Here is an 11,876-nt window from a genome sequence, read left to right on the forward strand (position 1 = left end):
TCATATCTCTAGGTATGCCATAACCCAAAAGATATTGCGTGCTGGTTATTTCTGGCCATCCTTATTCAAAGATTGTATCTATGCAGTACGGAAATGCCACAATTGTCAAATTTTTCATCGTAAGATGCGTGCTCCACTCGCTCCTCTCCACCCTATAATTGTTTTCGGTCCTTTCACAAAGTGGGGTATTGAATTTATTACATGTAACCCTCACTCGACCAAGGGGCATGCGTATATCATCCTAGCAGTAGATTATTTTACTAAGTGGGCTGAGGCGATGCCTACATTTTCGGCAAACGACAAAACTGCTGCAACTTTCGTATTCAATCATATAATTGCTAGATTCAGTGTTCCTCAAGCTATTATTACTAATCATGGAAGTCATTTCTGAAACATCATGATGACTGAACTGACAGATCAAATTGGCCTGTGTCACGATAGTTCTACTCCATATTACCAATAGGCTAATGGTCAAGTTGAAGCTATCAATAAAGTTCTAGTCACTATGATCCAACGAATCATTGGTATTCATAGGTCGAATTGGCATAACATGTTATTTTTAGCACTTTGGGTATATCGAACCTCAGTGAAAACATCAACTGGTTTCACTCCTTTTCAAATGGTTTACGGTTTGGAAGTAGTGTTTCCTATTGAATGCGAAATTTTGTCATTGCAAATAGCCATAGAATTACTCCTAGCAACTTCTGAAGAGGAGAAACATTTTTTGTACTTAGCTTAGCTAGATGAGAATCAACACAATGCTACATTAGCAATCGAAACTCATGCGAAACAGATAAAAGCTCAGTACGACTGAAATGTTACACCTCGTAATTTTTCAGAAGGAGACGTAGTTTTACTATATGATCAAGCAAACGATAAGCTAGGGGCTGGAAAATTTGTACCTATGCGGCATGTTCCTTATATTGTTAAGTGAAATCTGGCAAAAGGGGCCTATGAATTGGTAGATTTTGACGGTGTCTCTTTGGCTAAACCCAAAAATGGGCTTTATCTGAAGAGATATTATGCTTAAATTTCGGTGTGGAGATTTTTGTTAGATTAGTTTCTTTATAGCTGGTGTGTTTTAGATTAGAAAATTGTGCCTAGTTTAGAGAGTGTGTTTATCATTATTCCTTCTTATCTTGATTTTACTCTTTATATTGCAGATGTTGACGTCTCTTCAAACATACATTGGTTTTGATGATGGTGCTTGTCGTAGTACACAGAACATTTCTTCCATAGCTTTGGTTATCTATTCACCCTCTGATGAGTTAGTATCTATGCATGGGGTAAGCCTCGGTCAAACAACGAATAACATTGCAGAATATAGTGTAATGATTGAGTTATTATCTGAATCCATCTCATTTGGGATTCAGAGTTTGATTGTTAGGTTAGATTTTGAACTCATTGTATTACAGTTGAACAGGGTTTATGCCATTAGAAATCCAGTGTTATTAAGATTATTTTTGAGCGTTCATCTCTTGGAACGTGAATTTTATTACATTGAATATCAGCATATTCCAAGATATTTAAATACATTAGCAGATGCAGTTGCTTCTCGTATGATAAATAGACACTTGCAATAATCAAATCAGTAAATTTAAAACATTCAATAACATGTTACACAATATAGCCGGTAATAATGATATATCATAGCATAGAAGAAGTGTGTCAAATATACATCGTCTTCGATCATAGGTTGAAAAACACCTTATGATCGGCAAAAATGATAGTAAAAAAAGGCAAAAATGTCATGTGAGTCTACAAAAGCGATCATCCTATCCCTGGTGATGATCACGATAAGAAACCACTGCTCGGGCCACCCTACAAAGGAACCTCCTAAAAGGTCCTGGGACCCCAATCACATATTGTTGTAACCTAAGTGGAATATCATCTATGCCAGTCTCTGGAATATCTATTGTCAAACACTTTAGATGATTCTCCAAATCAATCAGGATCTCTGTAGATTGGTCATGTGGGGCTAGTACTGTTGCAGCTAGGTGTCTCCTCTCATAAGGTTGGAGAGTGGCTAGTCGTCGTGGACCCACATCTGCATTTAAAAAAAATTATTTTCAGTTTTGGATGATTTAAACAAAAAAAAAAAAATTAGTTAAAACTTAGAAAGTGTTGAAAATGATTTTACTTGAATCATCCCACTACTCTCCTGGTGGAAGAATCATGTCTAGGTCACCGCGATAATCTATCCCGGCATATGGAAAATCCTGAATAACAAAAAGTTGGTTCCTCAACCAACAAAAATACTCAGGCGGAAATCGAACAACATCTGAACCCTCCTCAGGGTGACGGGCCATCACTGCAACCCAATGCATTATCCTAGGCTCTCGAGGAAGACCAGCCTCAACAGAAGCTGTTGTGGGACCAGCATAGAGACCCCCTCTAGACCAAAGCTCACAACCAGGAAACCGTATCCAAAGTTTTTTAGTTGTCCGTTCTTTGCTCTGGTTAGTTGGCCTTTTACATTCGCCGCCTCGCACCAATTGAATATGGTACCTCGATAACAGTCTATAGCCATTTGCATCAGGGATCCAGTAGCTACATGCAATGCTACACTCCCGCATAATCTGGTGACAGTGAATGCAATAACCTTAAGTTCAGGATGGTCGATAGTTTCAATATTGATCTATTTGTCCTTTGTTTGATCATTGCAAAACTCTAATCGGAGACTAGTGACAGAATGGCCACCTGCCCTAGTGCCGAAAAGTGATAATCATTTGCCTCTCTTGGGAAAACCAGTTAAAAAATATATGTCCTCTAGCTCAATTTCGAGTCGGTGGCCACCAATCATGAAACACTAGTCCTATATGTTCCACCTGTCTACCAGTGATTGTAAAAATTCTACTTGAGACCTCATGCCTGGTATGGCCCAGAACTTAAACAATCTGCATACTCTCAATACATCCAATGTGGGTGGATGATTTATTGCGGTAATATCCACATCCTCATGCTCGCTTTCCTGCCAAATAAGAATTTTGTATGTCCTACAATGAAAAAAGGATGTATTAGAAAAATTTAGTTCAAAAATTTTTGGGCAGAAATGGAGAAATTTGAATTTTTTAAATCCATTTTTCGGGGTCCGCACCTACTGGTTACAGACAGTGCGTAGGTCCGCACTCGTCGTAAGCAATAGGTGCGGACCCACCTCTTTTTTCTTTGTAGAAAAATGTTGGGGTCCGTAGGGGCTGCATGTTGCACCTGCGGACCCCCGCGAGCGATTTTCTAAACCAAATTCTCCTTTAAAAATATATTTTAAAGCCCTAAACTGAAATGTAAACGGTTGAAATGCAAGATAAGGATGATGTGGATTACCTGGAGCTGATGTTTTTTGATTCCAACGGATGGATTTTCCGCAATATTCACAAGAAGTTTTTTACCCAGAAGCTCTCACTTCTCACTCTGAAATCAAATGGTAAAAACTAATTTACAAAATCTCTTTTTATAAGATTTTTTGAATAAATGAATTTTTAATTTATTTATTTTTCACTTTAAAAACATAACATTTTGATACCTTTTTATTTATCTTAAAACAGGGATGAGTAATGTTTTGAGTTTTTGTGCAGAATATTGGATTTTCCAAGAAAATTGATCATTTTCAACAAAGAGCATACTTTTCTCACTTTCTCGGACTCTTCCAAAATTTACGAAAAAGCGAAACATTGGAGTCCTCTTTAAGCTCTTTTCTGACTTGTAAAATATGAAAAGACTGTCGAGTTTTTCCTTTTTAAACTCATTAAACAGAATTAAAAGGAGGTCCACTTACAGCTCTTTTCTGACCGTATAAACATGAAAAGATTGCTGGACTTTTGTCGTTTCAAGTTCGATACTGGTTCTAAAACGAGGTGTCTTCGATCGCTTTTTTACTTTTTCAGATTGGAGCCACTAATTATGAAAAGTACTCCTTGATCATAATGGTCCAGCGGTTCTCTCAAATATTACTTTATACCTTTTCGGGCTTGGGGGACACAAATTTACGAAAAAGGACACCCATGGAGTTTTCTTAAGTTTTTCTTCTGACTTCGTAAAATTGAAAAACACCAAGTTTTTCCTATACTGGTCTCGTTAAAATTTAACAATAAAGGAACTGTTCAATTTTAAACAGGAACGAACCACTCCTTCTTAGGGTTCAAATTTATACTAAGTTGGACTCATCTGAATGATGAGCTTATAAACAAGCAAATGTTATCCTCCTCAAGCTTGTCAAAAATAAATATGTACCTGCCAGAAATGGTGGGGGAAAAGAGAGAAAAATGAAATTGTTTGTTACACTTTGTGTTTTAGAAAAGCAGTTAACCACTCTTGAACACGACACTTTTTGTTCACCTGGGTTGGCAAATCCTTTGCCTAACTGTAAATCAAACCATATTGAAAGTCTTCAGCCGATTTCTAGATATTAGCTTTGGGTCAATTCTCACCAAACCATCTGCACTGTCATTATGTGTTCAAGAGGTCAGTTCAAACAAACCATTCATCTGCAAAGTATCTGTCATCCATTTTGACCATCCCTGATTTAGTCCTTGCCAAATATATTTCTTCAAAACTTGATCTATGGTTTCGTGTTGTGGGCTTGCCTACGACAGATCGCTTTCTATCAACTTCAACTCATTATCTAGAAAGATGATCTAGAAATCGTCAGTACCTTGGAATCTGCATGCCCTAATGGCAGGTTTCTTGCCTTCGATGATAGGTTGCATCATTGACCTTCGATTAAAGGATTCTATGACATGTTCGACATCAGCTCATTTATTCACATTTCATGGATTGTACTGAGTACTTTGAGATCCATTGACATTACTGGTGGTTTCTCTCACACTTGTTAATAGTTCACATCATTGTCTGGTAATCAAGTGGTTTCTACCATGTTCGACTTCGACACATTCATTCACATGGATAGAATCGTACTAGTTCAGGAAGCAGAAAGCAAGACCCTGGATCTAGTTTTTATCATCCAGGCTGCGAAGAATTTTGTTATTCATTATACAGTGGACTATGCATAAATAGATGGTTGCACCTATATTGTGTTTACATATGTCTATACTCTTGATGTATTACAAAATCATTCCTGTTTCAGAACAGTTTAGTCAATTTTCTAGTCAGTTTTAATCTAAGTATGGGAATGCCTACCTCAACGATGATATGTTCATAGATATATATATTTTGCATTGAATGTTTTTACAAGTTCCGACTGGGGTGTCCACAGGATGATTCTTGAAATGATAAAGTACTTCACTCTTCATAGATGACAAACTCTATCTTCATCTATTACAGACTTCACACTTTAGAGGGCAATTTGTTGCACAAAAAATTGTCACTTTGACATTCTACAATCTGTGTGAGTCCATTACCACTCATACTTTCCTCCTTTGCAAGTCTTAAGCCTCAGTTCTTCATATCAAGCATTGAAAATAAGAGAAATTCCTCAAAAGTCTCTAAAACTCTGGTTCCACACTTTCTCTTAGCATTACTTGCAGTCCCGCACCTAAAGGTCATGTCTCCTGTGCACCTGACCTCTCTGTCTCTGTGTTATGGGTGCGAACCCCTGTAAAAGTTAAAAAGGTGCAAGTATATTCTTAAAGACTCACTTTGAGTCATTTCTAGAAGCTTCTAGAAGGAATATTGAGGTGGCAAGTTCGCTCCCTTAAGGTTCATGCATCCCATACCTTAAGGAGCTAACCCCTTGATGTGAGGAGCTTATCCCTTTGAAGGAGGACTCTATCCCTTCATAGGTGGACCTGTAACCTCCTTCCTCTGCACTATAAAATGAAGCATTGGGTTGGTTACTTGAGAGGATGAAAGCTGAATATATTTGAGTTGAAATGCTGCTTGAACTTAGTCTTCTTAATTGAGCTTTTATGAGGAGAGATTAAATACCTCTTTGATCTCATTTGGAAGAGTGTAAGGCTTGTCAAAGTAAAGGAGATTCTTGTTTCAGACTCTGGGAAGAGCTTGTTCAACATCAAGGCTGAAAAGGTTGTAAGGTTCTTCTACTTCAAAGTTAATACAAATAAGTTTGTTTTTCTCAATACGCTGTTGCTTTATGGTTTATTTTATGGATTCCTTGATCACCATAATGAACATGATTTATGATATTAGCTATGCAGGTGTTATTTGATGTTTGCTTGTTTGTGAATGCAGGTTCTCAAAAGGAAACTCTTTCGAACGGTTGAAGGATCACTGCTACAAACTAGCGTTGGACTTAAGGTAGGGTCTAAACACCTCTATAGTTTTTATTTATCAATCGCATATGTTTAGAGAAAGATAGATTTGTTTGTCTGCTTGTTGCTAGATATCGTTTGATACTAGGGAGATCGGCCTTGTCTGCAAGATCAATTTATCTAGCCAATAAAGGCCGCCTGATTCCACTCATCGGGTGCCATGTCGCATCGAGGGCCCAAGGGAAAACAACCCATTTTGGGTGGGTAAAGTTCGAGTTTCGGGCCCACTTGAAATGGTTAAAAGTCGTTGGATCAAATGGGAGGTGATCGCATGGTGATCGGGCGTAGGAGTTGTACAGGGGGTAATGGAGGGGTTAACCTTGAATTAATCGCATATCGATTTATTACATGAGTCATCAGGGTTTAGGTATAGCATAGTTTATATTTCAAACTAGGTTAGGGATATTAAATATTAAAGGGATTGAAATATATACGGGAAAAGGAAATTTCGGGAATTGATAAATATAATTAAAATTAGAAGTTAATGTGAACATTGCAGAAAATGGATTAGCACTAAGTATAATGTGTATTTGAAACTTATTTTCTTTTCACACAAAAACATTATAACTTAGGCTAAGTGTTATTTATTATGGGTTTTTCAGATAAGAGGTTTACTTAGGGGTAATTGATTTTCCTCAGGAAAAATGGTGTTTTATCTTAGGAAAAGGGATTTGTTAGGGAAAATGAGGGAGAGTGAAGGGGGGTAATGTTTGTGGGGGGGAATTTTGGTACTTAGGACCTATAAGTCATTGGGCCGAGGGTCTGGTCCCTCCAGAAGTCTCAAAAATTCTCTGAGCCCCTTTGACTTAAGATTTTGGGTACTTAAAACTTTTCCTTGGAAATTAGTTAAGTGAAAGGTGTAATGAGTGAGGGAAATTAATCAATTGACTTTCTGAACTTTATGGCAGTCCAATTTCTCATCCATACTTAGAATTTTCATGATGAGGGTGATAAATATGCTTTTGTTTAACAATCATCACAGTTCTACAACCTTTCTACTACTTACCCATCTACTCATCCTACCATTTTTACCTCTTTTTATTAGGGTGCACTTAAGCTAGAAAACCCTTATCAAAACATTTTCTTTTCTTTTACAATGGTAATCTAACTAAGTCTAACCTTATTACATCCAAGGGCTCAGATTAAATAGTTCAACTCTTTTTATTCACTCTACCTAATCTAATTATATGCCAAGATTACACTATTTGGTCAGATTTTCATTCTCTACCTATAAGCATGAAATTGAAAACATGAAATAGCCAAGTTTAAACATTTTGACTATCTTGGATTATGGCAAAGATAAAAAATTGCACACAATCATTTATTCTGTACAAAAAGTAAATAGTTGTGGCATTTTGACTTGCACACTTTCATGGTCTTTTCTTTCTTGGGGTTCATATTTTCATCTTTTTTGACCTTTTTTTATTCTTTTTGTCCTATGATTTTTCTTTTAGGACATACCCTCTTTACTTTTTTTTATTTTTTGAATATGGAAAACATTTGCAGAAAGCAAAGCTATGTACATATTACAGGTTTAATCTCGGCCATTCAAAAATCATGACTCCTATTGGTAAAGGAACCTAATAGTGGCTCCACTTGGGGATGGCATTTCCTAGTGAAATGTCAAGAACTTGTAGATCAATGGCCATTCTGTATTTCTGCGACTTTAGCCTGCAACTTTTTCCTTTCACTTTTCTGCATTATTGTTATTTATGATAGTAAAACTTTTTAAACTTAGGGCCTTCTCTTCGGGCTTCAACTCCAAAAATTACCATCCAATCAACTCTAAACTTTTGAAAAGTAGAATGTGTACAAGTAATTAATGAAATCAGTAACTAGGTTCTATGTAGTGTTTAAGCATTCGGCCATTAATTGGTCCTCCTTCTGCTTTTGTTCCATCAAATTCTTTGAGGAAAAAAGAATTATTACCCCTAAAAGCATGAATGATATATGGGCATTTCCATAGGAATTCAAACTTCCCATGTTTACCTTTATCCTCTCTTCTTGAGTCCCATTTCAAAACTTTGTCTCCTAGGTAAAAATCTTCTGCCTTAGTCCTTTTGTCAAAAGCTTTTTTGATCCTTTCCTGCACAACTTGGGATCTGATGTACACTTCTTCCCTAGTCTGCTGTAAGTGAATTGTCTGGTTGATTCTCCTTTGAATATCATTTGGCTCAACCTACACCTCTTGGAGTAATTTCATCACTGGTGTTCCCAAGGAAGATGGGAAAACAACCTCCATTCCATAAACTAATTGATAAGGACTGGTACCAATGGATTTCTTTGTGGTTAGCCTATCTGCCCACAAGGCATTTACTAGCTTCTTGTTCTAGGTTTTCTTGTTATCCTCCAACAATTTTTTGATGATATTCACTAAACTCTTGTTGGAAGACTCTGCTAGTCCATTTCCTGTTAGAAAATTATATATTACGGAGCAATGGAACACATAAATTATTGCAGAAATATAAACACATAAAACGCACAAAACAATAGAGACACAGATATACATGGTTCACCCAGTTTGGGCTACATCCACCCTGAACAGCCAGTCCTTCCTTTCTATTATCCACCAAAATGAAGAGACACAACCTACAGCAAATCCGCGGTAATATCCTCTGTTTTTTCTCACAGTCTCACCTCTCTCTTTCTCGCTCACAGAATACACATCTATTTCACAGCCTCAAATACAATACCCTCATACAAAGAGAGGGGTTTCCTTCTAGGGCAAAAAACCCTAAACTAAGCATAAGTTATACCGTCAGATCATCCGCCTAATGAACGGCCCAGATTGACTAGAAATTACTGTACTTTTTACAAGGCAATTTTACATTTGTTTTTAGCTTCGGGGGCACTTCCCCCGAGCCCCTCCGGGGGACCGCTGGCCCCCGGACCCCCCAGTCGGGGGGGATCAGCCCCCCCGAACCCCCTAGCTGGGGGGGATCGCCCCCCGGGCCCCCGCCGAGGGGACAAGTCCCCCCCGCACCCCCCGCGTGGAGGGGTGTACAAACTTCCTAGGGTATACATCCGGCTGAAACAAAGACCTCTGAACAATCATGCTCCACACACAACAATCTCCCACTTGGAGAATGATTGTTGAAACTCCACCGCTGCTTCATTTGCTGGACAATGACTCCTCTTTGGACCTGGTTGTTTCTCATCTCCATCGTCATCCTTGAAGACCAATTGAAACTGATCATATTCTCAGTTTCTCCCTGGTTACAACTTTTGTTAGCATATCTGCAGGATTCTGTCTAGTGTGTATCTTTTCCAGCTTCAACTCTCCATCTTCCAACACTGATCGTATGAAATGGTACTTGAGCTGTATGTGTTTAGTCCTGGAAGAAATGCTGAGTTCTTTGCAAGATGAATGGCACTTTGACTATCACTATATAACGTGCCCATATCATGCTCCTTACCCAATTCACCCATAAACCTTTGTAACCAAATCATTTCTTTACTAGCCTCTCTAGCAGCAACATACTCTGCTTCTGTTGTTGAAAGTGCAACAACACTTTGGATTTTTGAAACCCAACTAACAATTGTTCCTCCAACAGTAAATACATATCCTGTAGTGCTCCTCCTATTATCTCTGTCACCTACCATATCTGCATCAACATATCCTTGTAGGGAGATGTTTGAACCACCAAAGCATAATGCTTGATTTGTGGTACCTTTCAAATATCTGAGAATCGATTTCACCGCCATCCAATGTGTTATGAAAACAGCTCAAGAAAAGATAGAGAAGATAGATCAATGCCTTAGAATTCAGCCTCTTCAAGGGGGCAACCTCCTTTACATTACATAAATGAACAATTCTTCGATGATACAAATGAAAAGACCTCCTTTCTATATATAGGAGTCTAAGGGGTCATAACATAATCAAAGCCTACATAACAATAATAATGTAAGGGCACAATAATAACAATAGTGGGCTTCTATGGGGCACAATAGTAACAATATGGACAATACATGGGTACATCAATATAATAAGTGGGTTATACTAATAACAATAAGGGGTTACACTAGTAGTATAGGGGCTTAACATGCCCCTCTCCTTCAAAAAGCGTTGTCCTCAACGCTTGAGTAGTTTTTGATGCTTCTGTATAAAATTATTGTCCTCCCATGTGGAATCTTCAGCTGGTAAGTTCTTCCACTTGATGAGATACTCTGAAATTGATCGATTTTGTAGCTGTCGGGTTCTTGTTTCTGTGACTGCTCCAGGTTCCAATATGATTTTTCCTTCCTCTTCAATTTCTGGAAATATTGTTTGAATTGGGATCTTTTGCAACTTTTGAATAAGTGGCCATACTTCTTCATCCTTCTTCCATTCATCCCTTGCTTCGTTTATCCAATCTGATTGGATAATATAAATAGCACAAAACAATGCTTCCACATCCTCATCCTTGAAGAGTCTTCCCATTTGGTAAGGTCGCCATTTTTTAAGTGCATGTAGTATTGCCAACATTTCCTTCTCATAAATAGCTTGCTTGAGATGTAGCAGTAAAAATACCCAATCACCTACATCAAAACATTTTTCACTACGATGTTTATCTACCTGTTGTTTCGTTTGATTTTGCACCGAAGTGGTGTTATCCTTTAAAAGTTGGAGAACTTGTTGTTGATGCTCGATGTGATCTTTCATTGCTTGAACCTTTTTCTTCTTGATATGTCCTTCTGTCTCTAGAGTTTGAGGAGTGGTAATTTTTTCCAATCCTTTACAAGATATGGTCGGATTCATTTCTTGATGCTCGATGTGATCTTTCACTTCTTGAACATTTTTCTTCTTGATATGTCCTTCTATCTTGATAGTTTGAGGAGTGGTAATTTCGAACAATGAATTACAAGATATGGTTGGATTCATTTCTTCTTTCTCGATGTGATCTTTCACTACTTGCACATTTTTCTTCTTGATATGTCCTTCTATCTTGAGAGTTTGAGGAGTGGTAATTCTTGTCAATGCTTTACAAGATATGGTCTGATTCATTTCTTGTTTCTCTGGGGTGGGGTCCTGGCGTATATCTTCTTCTTTTGATGTTTCTTGATCCTTTTCTTCCTCCTCTTCATATTCTATGTAAAATAATTTTTTCTCAGCACACTTATGACCTTTAGTGCATTTGCTATCACAATTATAACAAAGCCCTTTTTCTCTTTTTTGTTCCAATTGTTGTGGTGTAACCCTTGTAGGTTGAGGAAGGCTAGGAGAAACAACAGTTCCATCTTTATAGTTGTGAGGGTTACGCTTCCTAGTTCCCATAATGTTTCTTTCCACTATGTCACAAAGCCCTTTTACTCTTTCCAATTGTTGTGGTGTTGCTCTAAAGAAGGTGTTGCTCTTTGTATCCTTATAATGTGCTATCATTTTCTTCGTGAAAATTGACCACGTAACAAGTTGTTTACGAGAACAAAGCCCTTTGTACCATAAAAATTGATCTGGTTCTAAATATGAAGATGCAATACATACCTTTTGTAACAGTTGTACACCATGTAGATCAAAATACTGCTCCATCTGAAGTATCCAATTTACCGGATCCTTGCCATCAAACTTCCTCATCTTGCTTTTTCTTGATTTTAGGAGCTCGACCTTGAAAAGATTGTAACTCTGTACTTTCAGATCTTTAAGTTTTTAAGTTGAGACCTATAGTAGCCCTC

Source organism: Pinus tabuliformis, chromosome Q, assembly GCF_031772625.1.
Source record: "Pinus tabuliformis cultivar Carrire ecotype Pingquan chromosome Q, CPIR1, whole genome shotgun sequence".
Taxonomy (NCBI): domain Eukaryota; kingdom Viridiplantae; phylum Streptophyta; class Pinopsida; order Pinales; family Pinaceae; genus Pinus; species Pinus tabuliformis.